The sequence below is a fragment of the Pectinophora gossypiella genome, chromosome 13, assembly GCF_024362695.1.
Source record: "Pectinophora gossypiella chromosome 13, ilPecGoss1.1, whole genome shotgun sequence".
NCBI classification, from domain to species: Eukaryota; Metazoa; Arthropoda; class Insecta; order Lepidoptera; family Gelechiidae; genus Pectinophora; species Pectinophora gossypiella.
In genome coordinates this window covers 12,066,324-12,085,979 of record NC_065416.1, presented here as the reverse complement: position 1 = coordinate 12,085,979, position 19,656 = coordinate 12,066,324, and the positions used below count along the sequence as shown (strand labels likewise).

The following is a 19,656-nucleotide window of genomic DNA, read 5'->3' as shown; positions in this document are numbered from 1 at the left end:
TTACAGAGCACTTATCTTGATTAGGCACTGTGGTCCTGTGGTACACCGCCGCCGGTACTGGACTTGCATCAATGAGTTATTAATTTATCTTAAGTGCAGTTACACTAACACAGTTGGCTCGGCCATTTTAGACGTCGATACGACTCACCACCTATCACGTTGGTAGCAAAAAGCTTCATGAGGTGTGGGTACGTAGTTCATCTTGCGATGGATGTACGTCTAACTAACCCAATTGGACTCGTGAGATTACCCTGTACCAACTTTAATAAGTTGGTTGGGATTAGGACAGCTGCAAGTACATTTTCAACATGTTTTGTGAGCCGGGGTTAATCGTTTTTAATGACTTCTAGGTTATTTGGGTCGCGTCTTAAAAAAGGCTTTCTCAAACTATGCGCAACTCTAGAAATATTTAAAGGTTTTACTCTTCAGGACCCCGACACCGACCCCGCGTGGTCGACGATTTCCCTCAATCAGCGCTTATCGCTGTCGACCTACTAGGGTCGATTAATTATTCTTTCAAATATTTTTCCACTCGGACGACGCCCTGAGCTGAGGTTCGCGCCCAACTGGGCACCCTCAGGCCTGTTGTCTTAAACGATGTACCGGGTGAGAGCCTTCAGCGCTTCCCATTTGTCCGGCCAAGTAGTTAATGCCATCTGCGGCAAGTCTACAATAAGTCACGTCAATTTTTTTGCTATACGTACCGTAGTGCGTCTTAAGCAAACTAATTCAGAACAAAACACGTGTGATGGCGCGATATGCTATCGCGCATCTTGCTATTGTTACTAAGATTTGTAGCGAAGACGGAACCCCTAATTGTGTGCGGGCGCAGCGCGCGTGCCCTTTGTCTCACTCGTAATTACTTTTATAAACCGCTCACGAGATTTACATGTAGTGTTGGGAAGGCTAAGGGTTATATTTTTCATAGTATTGTATTGTTGTTGCGGTCCTCTACTCCGGGCGAGAGCCTTTCCGGGTGAGAGCCTTCAGCGCTCCCCATTTGTCCGGCCAAGTAGTCAATGCCATCTGCGGCAAATCTACAATATGTCACGTCAAAAAAAAAGCGGTCCTCTACTAATGTTTTTTTTTTTATTGATTCTCAAATATTGATTATTTTATGAATCAGAATCATTTATTCAACGTAATTATCATGGACAAACTTGTTGAAGGACAATATAACATTTTTGAATTTACGCCATTTCGCAAGGTGTTATGGCTGAGGAGAAGAAATAACAACAAACTGCAACAGCAACACATCTTTTAAATCAATGACCGTATACATTACAAGTTATTTAATAAGTAGAGGAACACATTTATAATACCAGCCATTTTTATCATTTAGGTAATCATTAATCTTATAATAAGCTTTTTATATAAAGTAAGTTTCACATGAGCTTCAAATTTATTTTCTGGCAAATTCAAAATATTATCTGGTATTTTATTATAATGCATTTCTAAGTACCTACTTAAAATTTTCCCATCGTTACCTATGATTTTTTATAATTATTTCATTCTAATACAACTATTTGTCATTTAAAATCCTTACATCTACTAGTGAGAAATTTTATGTACGTAGGATTTAGGTTACATTTTTGTGTGCTAAAAAATAATATTTTACTCAAACTGTCTGAAAATTTTGTAGTGCACACTTGGAGGTAATTATTGTGTCGAAATTTGAACGGGGCATAACTAAATTGAATGATATTAGGAACTACTGTGCCAAGACAAACAAAATTTAGTCAATAATGAATCCAGAGCCTGTTCCATGTGTGAGTGAGTCGACTCACCTATCCCATCCCTACGTCCTCACCCTGATTAGCATATAAAATGAGCGATAAGATCAAGACGAGCAAAGGTTGCGACTTTTGTCTCGGTCATGGTCTCAACTCTCGAATATTTTGTATGGAAATAACGATTTATGTCTTCAAAGATTGAGATTTAAAATTTCGCATTGTTCTAATTGTTGTTTAAGATTAGATAAGGATTTATGTAGAGGCTACTGTTGAGTAGATAATTGAAGATAATGGGTTTGTATTTGTAAACAAAGAGAGGTACTCACTCGATAGAAAACTACGGTGCATATAATTGTGACATATATTATATTACTACCTTATAGAAGTCTATAATTAACAAACAAGTTACTAAGTAATGTAAGTATCCGTTCATAGAATTATGAACACAAATCGTCACTTTTGAAGGCGTTTAGAAGGCTAAATTCTGAGAAAGACTAAACTGTAAAAATACGCCTAATAAAACGTTACGAGCAATTTTGATAATTACGTACAGGTATTTCTTTTGGTTTAGGCGCTTTGAGGCTCAATGTCCCTTTGTTTTTTTTTATATCAAAAAGCTACTGATAAACGTGTCAATCTTCTTCTTATCGTGTGGGTTGTGAGGTGGAATACTAGCCTCATCAACGTGTCAATAAAAAACTAGTACCTATTCAAAATGTGTAATTCAATTAATATATTTTTATGATGGCATTGTAGAATGATCATCACATCAATCGAATACTTAAATTTTCAGTAAGTACCTAAAAAAAGTTAAATAAATATAAAAATAAGCTCGCGACTGTATTCCCAATTGGGGTAGTCAGATGTACATCCATCGCAAGATGGCATTGGTAGCTGCAATTTTGCAGCTGACTTGCAGCTTAAATGCAGTCTGTAATGGTCCTAATTGAACCGCGAGTGTGAATTCCACGCACTGATTAATGCTATCGAATGCGCGTACGCATTTCGACAGCGATTTATTCATTCATTAGCTAAACTGGCCGGATCCGGTTATAAAGAGATAATTGGAAGAAAGCTACCGGTACGTTAATTGGTTTTGAAGTAAGTACTATTGTAGGGCGACCGATAGAAGTTGATCTGTTGATTGTTGATGCATGAATATGTTTTACGCATTCTTGTAGATCGTATTGATTCGGTACCCAATATATTTTTTTTAATATGCCTCTATTTATATCAGGTAACAAAGACCCAGACGATATACGCATACCTTAACCAAAAATACCTACCTATCACGTTTGTCTCACAAAAAGGTCGGTGTGGTGTGGGTTCTAAGCTCGTCTTGAGATGGATGTACCTCTGACTACCCCAATTGGGATAACATCAATCATAGAATAAAACAAACAATGTTACCAGAAAGTACACATCTCTGATAGGCAGCGGGCCGATAATTTCTATCGGTCGTGGGTAAAATAAAGAGCGAGCGAAGTGATGTATAGATGCCGCGGAGCACGGAGCAATCTGCGCGGAGTAATGGTGGCATAGATTAAATATATTACCAGACTGGCAACACATTGTGCTAAATTAGACAACGTTATAGACGACCGTATCGTTATTCCACATGGGAACATTCCCAGCAGGAAAAAGGGACAAAAGTAATCTAAGCTCGATGAAAGTTCGATGAGGGGCGGCTACTTAGTTCATCTTGCGAAGTCATAATCTTCATCATCATCAATTTAAGAGCCACGCTCTTGTCGGTGTAGCATTTTCCCTTCCAGTCTATCAAAGGCCAATTCCTTGACTTCCCTATAAGACACGACGTTAACCTTTTCGTTAATCTGTTCCATGTAAGCTCTTCTTGGAAGACCAAGGGGAAGACCCCTTCCTATCTTTCCTTCTAGCTTTCCTAATAATCTACCTATCCCATCCTCCTATCATATTTCCTATCGTATGGGTCATAATCTTATTGAAATTAAAACATATGCTTACGTTTATAAAAAGTGGACTTTATTGCTTATTATATGAAATTTTATAGAAGGCAACACCTGCCGCCATTACGGTCAAAGGTAGAAGAAATAAAAAATTAAAAAAAAGAAAATTTAAAGTCGTTTATAAAACAATTAAAATTATTCCTACTAAACAAAAGTTATTATAATATTGAAGAGTTTTTTAATGATAAACAGATTGTTGGATGAGGTGCTTAGGTAAGTATATAATTATGTATTGTATATTTTCTTGAGTACTTTATTTAATTTGTAAGTATAGTTTTAAATTAATATAATTTTTAAAATATTGTATTTTAGACTGTGATGTATATATATAGTGTATAATAATTTTGTTACCTTTAACTTGTTTAATTCATAATTAACTATGTTACTTTCTAATATTTTTTATAATGAAGCTGCTGTCACCTCTTACGTTGCTGTGCCCTTGCAGGGCGTCACATGTACCTAATACCATGTATGTAACACCTAACTGCTTGTGACTTTGCAATGATTAAATGTATATGAATATGAATATGAAATGGCCGCGGTGTTGCTACATTATATTAAAAAAAAAAACAATTTAATACCTCTGGCTAACCCAATTTGGTATAGTCGTGAGTGATGTGGCGTTTCCGGGAATGTTTCGAAAGTGGAAATGTTCCGGTTGTAAAAAATCTTTAATAGTAAGGATACGGGCTCCTTTTTTTTTTCAAATAGTTCTCTCTTGTATTCAGGGGGGTTAAAATGGCCACTTCGAAGCAATTCATCTAATAAAGCAATATTGCAATTTGACATTTGCGCATATAAAAGTGAGTGCGCAATGCAAACAAATGTCAAATAATAATAATATTGCTTTCATATATGAATTGCTTCGATGTTGCCATTTTAACCCCCCTGGTCTTATCTGTATAAAAGTTAGGTAGGTAATGAACCTCTTTTTTACGTAAGTTCCCAAGAACGGCACATCACTGGTCGTGAGTTATGATTAAATTGGACAAGAATTGATTGGTGCGAAATTCGTTTTTTTTTCGATTGAGCCCAATGTACAACCACTGGACTACAGAGGGCGTAGGTATTTTCAATATTTAGGGAAACGATTGGAAAAATAAAATATCGCGTCCTGACTAATCAGTTGAATTAGATCAGGTAAGTAAGTAAATAAGAGGCATGGTTGCAACAATTTCTTGAAGATTATTACAACATAGGTACCTCATACACAACTTATCAAATTGACGTCAATAAAGCAAGTTGATTAGGCATCACATTGTTATTAAGTCATAGTTAGATAAGGATTAGGTAGGTGTTTGAAAACTAATTAAAAAAAATAGATTTAAAAAATCCGCGATAGACCTGTCCGGAGAAGGTGTGGCTTTCATCTTAGTGTCACGGGTTCAAATCCTGGCTTGGACTCTAAACCACTAAATTGAATGCACAAAATGCGTGAATTTTTAAGTGACTCTTAAGTCTTATTTTACCTAATGTATTGTGACTCATCTGCACAGGACGAGACGTCGCGAATAATCTTTGCACCGGGGTCGCGTGCGCGCGCGCCGTTAGAGCGCAACTGGTAATTTATAATGATCGATATTCTCCTCATTTCCAATGGACCTTGCTCCGGTTGCTAGTGCTGTCTCTCTGAATGCACCTTACACCTGAAAGATGGAAGAATACGTTAATGCTACAGTTCTCTTACCAGCTGCCTGTTTGTAAAGTACGACAAACCTCTGTGGTTTATCGCACCTTTTTAAATTATCAGGGTGTTAGTGACATTGTACCGAATACCGAGGGCGACGATTCAGGTCATGATTCTGAAATAATATCAAGTAGAATTTTCCATCGGAAAATTCATGAAAATATTAGTGTTTTTAAAAAAATATTTTAAGTTTCATATTTTGCAACGAAAAATTCCAAATGATATCAACTCTGAATCATGGTCTGAATCATCCGTCGAAAGTTTTCTTTACGAAGTCACTAACACCCTGCTTAATAATTATATTTCGCTTAACACTAGGAACCATAATAAAGTTATGTGCTTTTGCTTTATTATGGTTTCTAAACTCCCATAAAAGTGGCGGTGGTGCGTGTATAATGTTATGAACCAATTTCAGATAGTTACATTTCCTTTCATACTAAAACTTTATGTATTCACTAGTGGTTTCGTAATTGAAATTTTACTTTTATTAGATAGTAATGTAACCTGGCGCGAATCGGCGTAGATTACTCTTTAACATGCTGTTCTAGGAACTTTATAGGGTTACAATTGTTATTGGGTTCGAAGGATCCTTTAGGGTTTTGTAGTCAAAAAGGTTGTCCGGGTGAGACACCTCAGCGCTCCCCATTCGTCTGGCAAAGTAGTTAATTCCAGTTGCGGCAAATCCAAAATATATTACGTCAAAATAAAACATACATACATAAACTCACACCTATCTCCCTCGGGGGCACGCAGTGACTATGGAATTCTATTTGCTTAACTTGTGCATTTTTCATCTTCAGTTTTTTTTTACGGCTGTTTTCAACAATCTATCTATGGTTTTCACTTACTAAACTAATTTTTGACACTTATTTTGATACAATATTCGACAACGTATAAAGAAGTGATAGCCTTGTACATTTGATAATTACCTAAGTTAAAAAATAGGTCACTCAAATCCCTGATTGCAAGGCTCAGAGAGTGAAAGACTTGACTTCAGAACCCCGATACCGACTCCGCCGGCGTGGAAGACGATTTTCCTCATCCAGCACTTATCGTTATCGACCCACTAGGGTCGATTAATTCTTTCAAATATTCTCTCAGACGACGCCCGCCGAGGTTCGCGCCCAACTGGGCACTCTCAGGCCTGTTGTCTTAAATTTTATATCGGGTGAGAGCCCTCTGCGCTCCCCATTTGTACGGCCAAGTAGTTATTGCGATTTGCAGCAAATCTACAATGAATCACGTTAAAAAAGGGATATAGGCGTGATTATATGTTATGTGAAGTATTTAAATTATGCCTTCTAACACCTAAACAGAACTAGGTGGCTTAAAATTTCACTAAACATCTAGGTCCGTTTTACATAAACAATTACTAAGACTGTAAAGTGGAGTAGTAGATGAATTTTAACAATGTGATAAGTGTAGTCTTCATTTCTTGACACGGTGAGAAAGCGTGACCGTATGTGCGCGTACGATTAATGATATCTTTGCACTTGCCCGCGCGAAATCTTGATAACAGGCAATTGCTATCACTTACTAGCATACAATCGTCGGACGTAGGCTTCCCTTATCTCTGCACTTTATTGTCTAGTTCTTTGTTCCATATAGACTAGAAATATCTGTAATCAGTATCGTGTAATGCCAGAACATAACATAACATAAATAGCCTATATACGTCCCACTGCTGGACACAGGCCTCCCCTCAATCAACCGGAGGGGGTATGGAGCATACTCCACCCCGCTGCCCCACTGCGGGTTGGTAGAGCTTACAGCCTAATTTACAAAATGTTTTGACTTATATTTAAATGCCAATCAACAAGCTACCACAAAAGAAATATACCTAAATTCGTAGCTAAATACGCTGTAATGTTTTTATACAAATTTTCTTGTGATTTAAGCATAGTTTGGCAGAGGAACAAATTCTGACTGTTTCATTCTTACTTACTCAATAAACTGCGTTGCCAGACGCCGTTGGCGGGGCAACCCCTATTTGTGGCTTGAAATCTCTTGTCTTCTACTTCTATCGTGTGGGTTGTGAGGTGGATTACCGACTCTATCAATCCTGATGTCTGGGTTACTTAGAGCCTGAAGTTAACTGTCTCGTTTTTGGACACATTTCGACGGATACTAGGCTCACGAGTTACTTTAACAAGCGTTTTCCCTACCTACGTATATATTATCAATTTCTTAACTTGTCTCTTTGAATTAATCCTACAAGTTTTAAAAAGTTTTTAATATTTGGCAGAAAAATAATCTTAATACTTCGACCGTGAGTATTGCGTTACAGTTGGCGGCCAGGTGAAGAAAACACGCAGGGTAAAGGAATCCGGGCTGTCATGTTACTGTTAGAGATGTTCTGAAGAACAGGTTCCGTTTGTTTCCACGCAGCGATCGTCTAATTAAAGCTTGCCCCACGCTTGGTCGGTCGGCACGTGCGGTCGTGTGCACCGATCTTTACTTTTTACACCATCTGCTATGGTAATGTGCAATTATTAATTATGCTATGCGATCACAGGGACGGCGTGAGGTATCCTTATTAGATATTTTACTGACGATTTAAAACATGATTTTGGAGTCATAATACTCGTCATGTGGTATAGCTATCTATAGGTATCTGACGAGCGGGACCCTTTTTTTTCGCATAATGGTTACTTGGCATACTGTTTTACTTAGCATAATGCTTGTTAAGCCTAATGATGTTTGCCCTATTCTTGTAGTTTAGGGTGCGGCGGGATGGCCCTTGGGTTGTGGGCTCATAACATATTGGGTTTGAAACATCTGGTCTGTACGAGAACAAAACCCATTACTGAGTACATCCCTGTTCTGTGATTTACTGTTGAGAGGGTAGGTCATATCTGGAATGAGAGCATGGTCGTCGACCGCACTTTTTTCTCATTTCGCTTCAAGCTTCGCTGAAATGGGTGATAGATCGGCTTCCTCAGTTCAATTGAGCGTGTTTTGATGCACCGTCAGTCTTGGTTTTTGCTCCCGCGCAAAGAAAATTAACTTAAAATATTTCAAGAAGAGGTTTCTTGAAATAAGAATTCTAAGTGAATTTTCTCGTACTTACTTAGCGCGCTAGCTTTAAGTAACCATTTCTTGTATGTACGGTCACGAGCATTAATATGTATACTTTGGTACCATGTCACATTAAATGTCAGATGTGTTAGTGCGACAGAGTCCTAAAGTGGGTATATTATATTGCTCATGACTGTACCGTCACATCGTGTTAATTTGTTAATTGGCATTTAAAGCACTTACCTATAAAATATAACATTTTGTAAGCTAACCTAACAACAAAACAGTTTATTGCTCGCTTTCTTGTTTATATTTCCTATTCTTTTCTAACTTGAGTTGGGGGAGTGTGATGGAGTACTGTAAATCGGCATGAGTGAAGTCTGACGAGAGTGAAAGAACCCAAAGTGGTGTGTTAGGTTAGGTTAGTAACAGGACCGCCCTGTAGTTCCGGGCGAAGAATAGGGCTACGGTACCCCCTGCCTGTCGTAAGAGGCGGCTGAAAGGGGACACTGGAGACCGTGGATGGTAAGGGCGGGGGCCCGAGCCGCTCCTCATACGGTCTCCGAGAGGGACGGCGATGTGACATGGCCTCACATTGCCGTAAAACTGGGATGGGACCTACCCCGGGACGCGCTTATAATAGCAAGCGCGAGGGAAGCACCGGTGCGTTCGTTAGAGATCCCGGAGCTTCCTGACATGCGCAGCAGAGGGCCATCGGAGGGGTTTTAGTCGGTAAGAGTCCGACATAACCTCGTCACTCCCCCGGGTGGCGAGGTATCCATGAGGATTTCCCCTCCGTTACAAAAAAAAGGTTATTAACAGGAATTCCGTGGTGTCTGCCTACCGCAATAGGAAATAGGCGTGATATTATGTATGTACTTTATTGTGCTTAGCAGTGGGACATAATAGGTTGTTCATGTTATGTTTTGCCACGATACAATCAATACCAGCGCTTACCTGCTTAGTGCCCCGTGGTAAACAAAATCCTATTAAGATAGCGAGAGAAAGCTAGCTACTGTTACACCTAGCGTGTCTAGAACTAGATATCTTCAAATAAGAAATCTAGTTAGCAGCTTTAAAAGGTTTTCATTGTTTTCCAAGAAACTAATACGTACGGTCACGAGCATTAATATGATACACTTTGGTACCATGTCACATTAACTTTTTTGACAAATTGAACTGTTAGTCTCACTAAATGTCAAATATGTTAGTGCGACAGAGTCCTAAAGTGGGTACATTATATTGCTCATGACTGTACTTAAATATGCCGAGTGTTAATTTATATTGATTATGTTTTCTAAAATGTTTATCGACTTACCTAAATAGATACCAAATTGTAATTCATGTTCTTCTCAAATCAAATCAAATACACTTTATCGCACTCAACTTAACTTTAATTATAACTGAACATAATACATAAATACAGTACAACTGGGCAGCCTTATTGCTCCAGAGCAATTTCAGGAAACAACCACATACTAGATTTGGACTATGGATCATCTTCTTATCATTATGGTCTGGTTGATGATTTTGTTTACATCAGTCTCCTTTTATCGCGTGGGATTAATCACAGCAACCTTATCAACCCTGGTGTCACGGTTGGTGAACCACCAAAGGCCCTTGACGTGTTCATATAACGACTACGTACTTACTTACATTAGTAAGTAGTAACCAATGGTTTAACATGTTTTCTGACGGATGTTCTTAAGTTACAAGTCCAAAGGGCATTCTAACAAAGCTCTCTCTGACTCTTCAATTACCACACTAATGAAATCAACAACATAGTAGGTTCAGGCGATATATGAAGAGAATATAGTATTTAGAATCGATAGTACTCCGCCCTGAGCGCATTTAAAGCCTTAAAATAACTTGTATAAGATTATTCATTTCTTTATCTAGAGGGCCATTTTGGCGGAATTTGATATAAATAAATCTAAAAGAAATAAATAACGTTTGTAAAAAAGGTATCTCAAGAAATTGACAAAATTTACTTTTTCGATAATTCGGATAATTTTGTATACTTACCTATGAAAAAATAATTTATACGTGGAAATGTTCGTAATAAGATTTCAGAGGAGACCATTTTTTATGTCGGATATCGCCTTAAGTGCTTCTCTTCCTATCTATAATTTTCCATCAGAGTATTTTTTTACTGTCGGTAGCCCGTCTCTGCAACAAAGTAGCGCTAAGTACATACTTGTCCGTGAAATACTAGGAATGCCATGTTCCTGATATGTTGTGGTCACATTCCGCCGGTCATCCACAATATCGTCGTTTTGCACTGAAGACCACGTAAGCGCCTTTTATACTCGACCAAAGGGGGAGGGTAATGTTTTTCGAGTGTATGTATGTATGTCTGTTTCTTTGTGGCTTCCTGTAGCCCAAGATTTCAATGTATGAGGTATCGTTAGATTCGTCTTGACCACATGCAATAGAAAATTCCACTTGAAATTAACTCAAAATAATAAGCCGAATCACCCTCTCAGTATTCGTTACGATGTCATTTACACCCCGTACCTACAAGTATGTCCAGGTACCCATATAAGTAAGTATGGGTGTTAGTTACACCGTAACGAATACTGAGGGGGATGATTCAGACCATGATTCTGAGTTGATATCAAGTGGAATTTCCTGTCGGAAAATTCAAAATGTCATGTCAATTTTAGTGTTTCTTTTAATTATTTTCCGTTTCATACTTTTGCGGCGGAAAATTCCACTTGATATCAACTCAGAATCAGGGCCTGGATCATCTCTCAAAGTTTGCGTTCCGATGTTACTAACACTCTGTATAATTTATTAATTTCGCCTAGATATACACAGTTGTTCGAACACTATAGATACGGCTCACCGCCTATCACGTTGTTCTAACAGAAAGTTCGGGGAAGCGTAAAAAAACAATCAAAATTATTTATTTGTAGGTAAAGTACCTACGCTTCACTTAGAATATAGCAGTGAGCTTATGTTATGTTATATAATTACCCAAGTGGACGCACAATCCGTTCTCTAGACAATAAACTGAAGGCATTCTATGTTGTTTTAGCAAAATACCAAAAGCAGTGTGCTAAATTACTTTAAACACCATCTAATTTTATTTTCAGTTATTATAAGTGTCATTTTGTAATACGGCAAAAAGGAAAGGCATAAGTACGTAAATTTTGGCAGAAATATTTAACAACCCTATCATAATTTAACAACTGAAAAGTTGAATACAGGCACTCATCAGTGAAAACTGCCTGCCTGAGTTAATAATAAAAGACATACAATAATAATAATAATTTTACATTCGCCAATAACGCGACAGACTTAGACAAGTTAACAGCATAAGTCAAACGCGCTATTATCAACGAGATAATTTCATTTACCCGGATTATTCGTTCATTTATTTTTAAATTAACAGCTGCCAATCATCCGCTCCTTTGCTTTTCGTGCAAATAAGATAATTACAGATACCTTTTCTATACTTGACTTTGGCAGTAACGGTCGTCAACTCTATGACGACCGGTTGCCATAAACTATAAAAGTGAAGTGGTAAAAAACTTAACATAAAATTATTAGGTGTCTGCAGGATCAGGGCTGATATGTACCTAGTGTTAGTACGTCCGTACTTGTCCGAGAAAAACTAGGTATGCCATGTAGTTGGTATGCTGTCGTCACATTCCACTGGTCATCCACAATTCTAGTGTCATCGCGATGTATTATAGCAGCTACCGGCTCGGCACGCGGGCAATATTTTATCTGGGCGGTCTTCATTGCAAGCGCTATCGAGACTCGTTCGTTTAGTGATGTGATGTTTGTGATATCGATGGTTTCGTTTACTCTCAACTCACGTCTTTGCTAGGAGTTCACTGAGTTGCAAATGGGCCTATTCCGACAGTCGCTTCTTCTTCTATCGTGTGGGTTGTGAGGTGGATTACCAACCCCATGAACCCTGGTGTCAGGGTTCCTATTGAACCTCCAAAGGCCCCTTGACACTCGCTAATGAATACATATATAAACTCACTCCCAACCTTATCAACCCTGGTGTCAGGGTGGTGTATACATTATACATTGAAATATTTGCAATTTGCAAGTACTTATAGAAAAAAAAAACACATAAATCTAGTTTTCGTTTCGAGACGTTTTTTCTGTAATTTTTTTGACGTTACTTCTTGTAGATTTGTCGCAAATGACATTAACTAACTACACTGACAAATGTGGAGCTCCGAGGGCTCTAATCCGGTACAACATTTAAAACAATGGGCCGAGGGTGACCAGCTGGGCGCGTGCTTCCGCTCAGGGTGTCGTCTGAGAGGATATAAATGTGAGAAATCATTGTCGGCGGGGAAATCCCGTCAACTCTACAATAACCATTAATGAATGAATGAATGAAATATTTATTTCAGATATTTATCCATATTTTTTTTTTTTATTTATAACCATTAATTGTGCAATAGAACTTGAGAACGCTTAAGTTTGTAACGTATTTCCACTTCATTGAAAACAGACCTTTGCCGATTTACTAGATAAAATGTACTCGATTTAAATTACATAGTACATAGCCACTACAGTGGCCATACCCGTAGGTACGTATCGTAAATCTTGTTATCTATTAATTAATCGGAAACCTAGTTAATATAACCTTCGACCTTCATCTTTATGCTCTGTAAACATCCTTATTCAAATTATGCACGCTAGGTACATTATTTTATGTTGTAATTACCAGTTCCTTTACGTCAATGAGCTGAATGATTTAATGTTTTTATTTCGATGGATATCCGGCACAATTACAGCTAAATAGTTGAATGTAAATCAGTTACTACATATCATAAGCAGAAAATATTTAATACCTACATTCCTCTCTTGCTTACTATTTTTTTTATTTTTAATACATGATATAAATGTAATTATAATAACATTATGAAAGTATTATACCTACTAAGCAATTTAAACAATTTCGGCAAGGTTCTTGTATGGATGGTTGTGAATCAAGAACAAGAAGAAGATTTACAGAATCTAAATAGAACTGCCGAGCAGTATCTCGAGAGGGATGTGCATCTAGCAGTGGCCTTGGTGATAATATAAATTAGTTTAAAAAAGACTGTTTAACAAACTGTATCGATAATCCGCCGTCCCATCCCTATACTCTCAAGTGAAAGAGGCGTGCGCGGGTTGCTCTCATTAATCTTTCATTTCTACGTTATATTATTAGAGGAACGGGTTTGCGCGGATGCTGGGCGGGGGGCGCGCGGGGCAGGGCGTGAACCCGAGTGAACCCCTCGGTAGCACCTGCGTGTCCGGTCGACGGCGGACCTATTCTGTTAGGCTGGGTTCCGCTTTCTTGTAGACTAGGGATATTTTTAATCTTATCAGGGTGGCTAAAAAGGGTACATCGACGTAATTTATCTAAATAGCAACATTGCTATTTGACATTTGTTGACATTGCGCACTTATTTTTATATGCGTAAAATGTGTAATAGCTATATTGAATGGCCTTTTTAGCCCCCCAGAGATTGAAACTGAATGTCATGAAACAAGACGAACTTTTTCTAAATCGACATTAAACGCATCTGCGTGTTTGAGCCCTGCAACTAGCGAGGAGACGCTTAGCTACTGCTAGGTCCTGTCCTGAGAAGACGACGTTATAAGCATCTTATATTTGTGTTACGGGACCCCTTTGGTTGATGATATAAAAAGTTTTACATAATTTGTCTTGGTATAGTTATGCTTTGATGTAGATGTTTTTGGCGTACTGTTTTGGTACGAATGCCAATTTTAGATGGGTGTTTTCTGGCGTGTGTAATGTAGAAAGGCCTGTAATCCGTCCGAATAGTGACATTTTGCCTGCGTTCCGTTTTACCTCCACACTGTAGAAGCGAGGTCGTAAAGGTGACTTTTTATAATGCCATCCATCTTTAATAATAAGATAAAATCTCCGATGATAACAATGACTGATCTCGTAACTGTCCAAACTAATAGTTATTTATATTTTTATCCGACTTAAATTGCTTGTTTTGATGTTTTAATTTTGTATACTTAGTAACATTTAACGTGGGAAAGTTTAAAATGTCGCTAAGTGAGTTAAAGATAGCTGTAAAAATAACACGAATTCTTTGAATCTTTGTAGTTTTTTTATGGTTTGGAAAATTACAACACGTTCGCAATAAAATATATACATGGAGCGATGTATATTCTTTTCATGAGACAACATTCTTCTAATAATACTATACGTTATACAGGGTGTTAGTGACATCGTAACGAATATTGAGGGGGATGACTCAGACCATGATTCTGAGTTGATATCAAGTGGAATGGTGGTGGTGGAGCGGAGTGGTGGATGGTCTGAATCATCCTTCAAAGTTTTCGTTACGATGTCACTAACACCCTGTATAGTATACATTGTTTGACCTTTGCGCCGGGTGAGGCGAGGGGGGGCTGTTCGACTAAGCAGGGATCCCTGCTACAGCTACAATGTTTAGTTAAGAAGGTATTTTCTGATTTTATTTTTATTATTAGTATAATAATAAATATTAAATTATTATTTGTATGTCGTTTCCATATCTCTGGACTATGGAGTCCCGGACTTTTGGAAGACAATTTAATCTAAATGTGATGTGACACCAACCGGCGATTATCCCTGTATACACTATGGGAGTGCACCCAAAGACAATCCCCGGTAAATTATTATTATTATTAGTATAATAATAAATAATATTTTTTAATATTGCATTTATTATAAGTAGGTATAAATTGATGAAACTTCTCTACACTAGGATGTATATAGCTTTCGATTTGTAATTATGTTACTATATGTAGTGATGTACATTATGTAAAATAGATAAAGCTTTATTATTTGTAGCTATTGTAAATAAGACAAGTAAAAAGAGCATAATATATTAAACATAGAACCCATGTTTCCACATGGGTCTAGAAGCGTTCTACATCATACTTCGAACAGTAGAAGCATAGAATATTCAAAGATATTACTTTCATCTAGTTGTAAAATTACGCGCACTTAATTACAAGTGAACACGCTACCACGCATAAGTAATGTATGTTTACACCATCCTTTCAGATGTGTAATAGGTACCTACTCTTAAACCGGCTACCGTTACAAACTTAATAACAATAAATAACATTCCTTGTCTTGTTCAAACACTTGCAAACAATAGTTTTCAATTAAATAATCAAATTATAACGAATAGTAGTGAACTCTCGGCTCGGTGCCGTAAATCAAGAGGGTAAATAAATATAAATTTTGATTTACCTGCAGTTCGATTTGCAGCCAATTGTGGTAAGTCGGGCACTAGCCGGTTGTTACTCGGTGGTCGTTATTTCTCGTGTTATTTCTATATGGCTGTGATTCAGAATAGAGTTATTTAGTTTAGAAATACTTGGGGAGTATGCAGTCTGACATACGATTGTTAATACGTTATATCTAGGTACTGGTATTTTGTTTAGCAACATTCATAGGTACATAAAACTCACTGTCAAGTAGGACATAAAACGGTGGGGACGAAAACCCAAGAGTTCACAGACACGTGAGTATTTGAAAACCTTCTCTTGTATAGTCGCAGGTTAGCACGTCACCTATTATCTAAAGGTTCATCAAATAACACAGTTCCTCTGTCACTTTTTATGTCATTCTCGAGGAGGTAAGCTGAGCTCTATGTTTTTTATTCGCTCCAACTGCAGCATTGAAGAACCTATCGTATTTATTTAAAAGCACACCGCGGACACTTTACACAGACACTACACATTGACGTTATCGTACACGCGCATCTGTGTGTGTGACGTCTGACGATTGAAGACTAAAGTAAGACCGAGGGGGGTGAGATAAACCTAGCTCAGCCGTTGGTGCCGTTCTATACATAGTATTATTCCTTATTCTATGATAAAAGGTACCTAACATAGTAGACTTACAATGTGGGTGCCTCTAACACTTCGGAAGAGTATGCCATCGACCAATTACCGCGAGAGAGGAGCGAGAATTATAATTGCACGCATGGTTTATTGGTTGCTGCTGAAACGTGCCACGAGCACAGCGACTAGCGTGGCGGCAAGCGGAATGGATGGCGGTGAGGCGATTTCGAATAGTGCGAAATTAATACTCATTTTAGGCTTCGTCAGTTTTTTTTTGACGTGACTTATTGTAGATTTGCCGCAGATGGCATTAACTACTTGGCCGGACAAATGGGGAGCGCTGAAGGCTCTCACCCGGTACAACGTTTAAGACAACAGGCCTGAGGGTGCGCAGTTGGGCGCGAACCTCGGCTCAGGGCGTCGTCTGAGAGGAAGAATATTTGAAAGGATTAATCGACCCTAGTGGGTCGATAACGATAAGCGCTGAATGAGGGAAATCGTCGACCACACCGGCGGGGTCGGTATCGGGAGCTTCGTCAGAAGCAGCAAAGGTTGAGTGCGCATTTAAAAGTAAGTGCGCAATGTCAACAAATATCAAATAGCATTATTGCTTTTTTAGATTTTATTCTAATTATAATACAAGAAACAATGAAGTACACCGCTTTTGGTCTGCTGAAACCTTTTACTCGTCTTCCGTCTTATTTTTTTGCATAAATAAATAAATAATAAAAATTGATTATTTTCAGACAACTTAATTCCATAGATTGTTAGTAACAATGCCCTTAAAACTATGTTAGTATTTTTTATAATACTATGTAGGTAAAAATATACAATAAATATTTAGGTTAGTGGGACCGGCACCACATAGATACGTAGATGTTTTTAGTAATTTTAGTTGCGTTGGTCGTGTACTTACTCAGTAAGATATAGGTAAATTGACCTCTAAGTAAGTATGTTAAGAAGTTTGTCATTTGTAATTTGGATTCCTACACGCACACTTCGTGACCCCAAGGCCAAAAGGGAATCAATAAGACTTGCCTTTGCACCTTTGCAATGCTTTTGATAAATAGCTATTTATATTTTACAATGGAATTCTATGGTATATGTATTGCAAATGTAGCAAAATTAATCACCTCTGAATTTTAAATACTTTGAAATACTTTGCATTGATTACTAACGTAGATCTATTTATGTTAAGGCATGCTGTATTCAGAAAACGTAGGAAGTGCACACATAGGTACATAAACTGAAGCCTATTTCTTGCCGGGGTAACCAGAGACTGAGATTCCATTTGCTTGTTAGCTTGACTTATTTCTCTTGCTTCCTCCACTTTCATCAATCATTTCATATATGCACGCCAGTTTAGTGTATTTTTTTTTAAGGCCATACCCAATTTCGTCAATCTTATGGGTCTTCCTCTGTCATCTCTATCAACCTTCACTGTATATAAGGCGTTTTCGTAATCATATTATCCCTCATCCGCTCTACGTGTCCAAACCAACTTAACATTCCTCTCTCAATTTTAATCACTATAAATCAATCATACATATTGAAATAATAAATAAAATTACTGAACATAAATTTTAAACACCATAAACAAAACAGTCAAAAATACAGCCAATTACTTACACCACATCTCTCCCTTATCATACTGTTTCTTATTCTGTCACTCAATTTAACACCGCAGATGCCACGCAAACGACCTCATTTCTCCGGCATTAATCCTACTCTCATGCTTCTTCTGCCATACGCAACACTCACTATCGTACTTCAACTCCCTCAGTCAGCGCTTATCGCTATCGACCCACTAGGGTCGATTAATTCTTTCAAATATTTTTCCTCTCAGACGACGCCCTGAGCCGAGGTTCGCGCCCAACTGGGCACCCTCAGGCCTGTTGTCTTAAACATTGTACCGGGTGAGAGCCTTCAGCGCTCCCCATTTGTCCGGCCAAGTAGCTAATGCCATCTGCGGCAAATCTACAATAAGTTAAAAAAAAAATGTACTTCCGCGTACGTAACTACTTTTTTCTTTTTGTTTATCTATAACGATGCATCAGATTCATTTTGCAATAATTTCAGCTTAAAAAACTCACTCCATAGTGCATTATCGTAAAAATTACCAAAGCGTGGCGCCTGCGGCCTATCGCGACAGGAACTTGTGTAACATGCCTTTGAGAATCACGAATAACTCAGTTAGCTGTTAGCTGCTCTCGACTCTTAACCCAGAGGTCGTGAATTTGATCTTAGCATTATACATTTAAATTAACATTTGCTTTTGGTGAACGAAAACATCGCTAGGTTGCGCGTTTTGTTTACAAAATGTTGACAAATTTCTTCTCTGTCTACGAGTATCCTGTTGTAACAACAACAGCTGTATACCTGAAAGGGTAGAAAAATTGTGCCTAGTAGAAATTATTGACTTGTCTAGCCTTTTAGCGAAGTGTATAAAAATCAACAAACAAAATAGAAAACAGTTTTAAAACGCGGGTCGGTATTTTTTTTTTTTGTTTTCCCCGAAGGGTAAGGCAAAGGGAACCATGCCCGTACAGCCAAGTCTTATGTATTTTTTTTTGATGGATAATGAAATGATTTGGTGATGACGATCAATGATGAAACCTAAGCCCCCATCCTCGGAGCAGACAACTACTCTGAACCCCAAACGAATTAACTCAAAAGTCCGCAAAAACTTTTGAGTTTTGAAGCTGCAGCTTTGGCACGAAGCGAAAATAGATGGGTACAATAAATGTTTATTGAATATTCCGATATAATAACACTATCGCGAATGTTTTTCGACTAACTTAATGCACCACTTCGTAGTAATTATTTAGATTATTCAACGAAGAAAGAAACCATGTCCTTCACGTTCCCGCCAAAAAGCCCAACGGTAATAATATTCTAAAGATAATTTCTAAAGGAGGTTTTCTATAAAAGGAGTTCCATATCAGAATATGTATTCCATAATTACTATTGTTAAAGCGATTACACGCTTATCTATTAATCAAAAACTCGTAATGCTGGAAAAAGTTCCCCTACTCGGTAAATGTAACTACGGAAGAAACGGGCGCGTGGCCAGCGCGTGCCAATCTGCTACTACTCTTTTTATGATATTATTATGTTCTTTATGACTGAACTCAATTGCACAGTTTTTTATTATATCTTCACCGTGAGTGAGCTCGCGATTGACTGTGTGAACCGAACTGTATCGATGGCAGGTCATTGAATAATTTAGTTAGGTATAGCATTACAGAATGATAACTCTACACAGAATAATTTCCCTCTCCGGTTGATTGAAGGGAGGCCTCTGCCGAGCAGTGGGACGTATATAGGCTGTTTATGTTTATGATATTAATATAACATTTAAATAAGTACTTACTTACATCGCACGTGTTCC

The 19,656-nt window shown here is 37.9% G+C and overlaps 1 protein-coding gene across 2 annotated transcripts in view; it reads left to right on the top strand.

The window, feature by feature from the left end:
- The window catches only part of LOC126372159 (polyhomeotic-like protein 3), a 476,807-nt gene that overhangs the window by 142,727 nt on the left and 314,424 nt on the right, over positions 1–19,656 (top strand). The gene's annotated exons all lie outside the window — the stretch shown is intronic.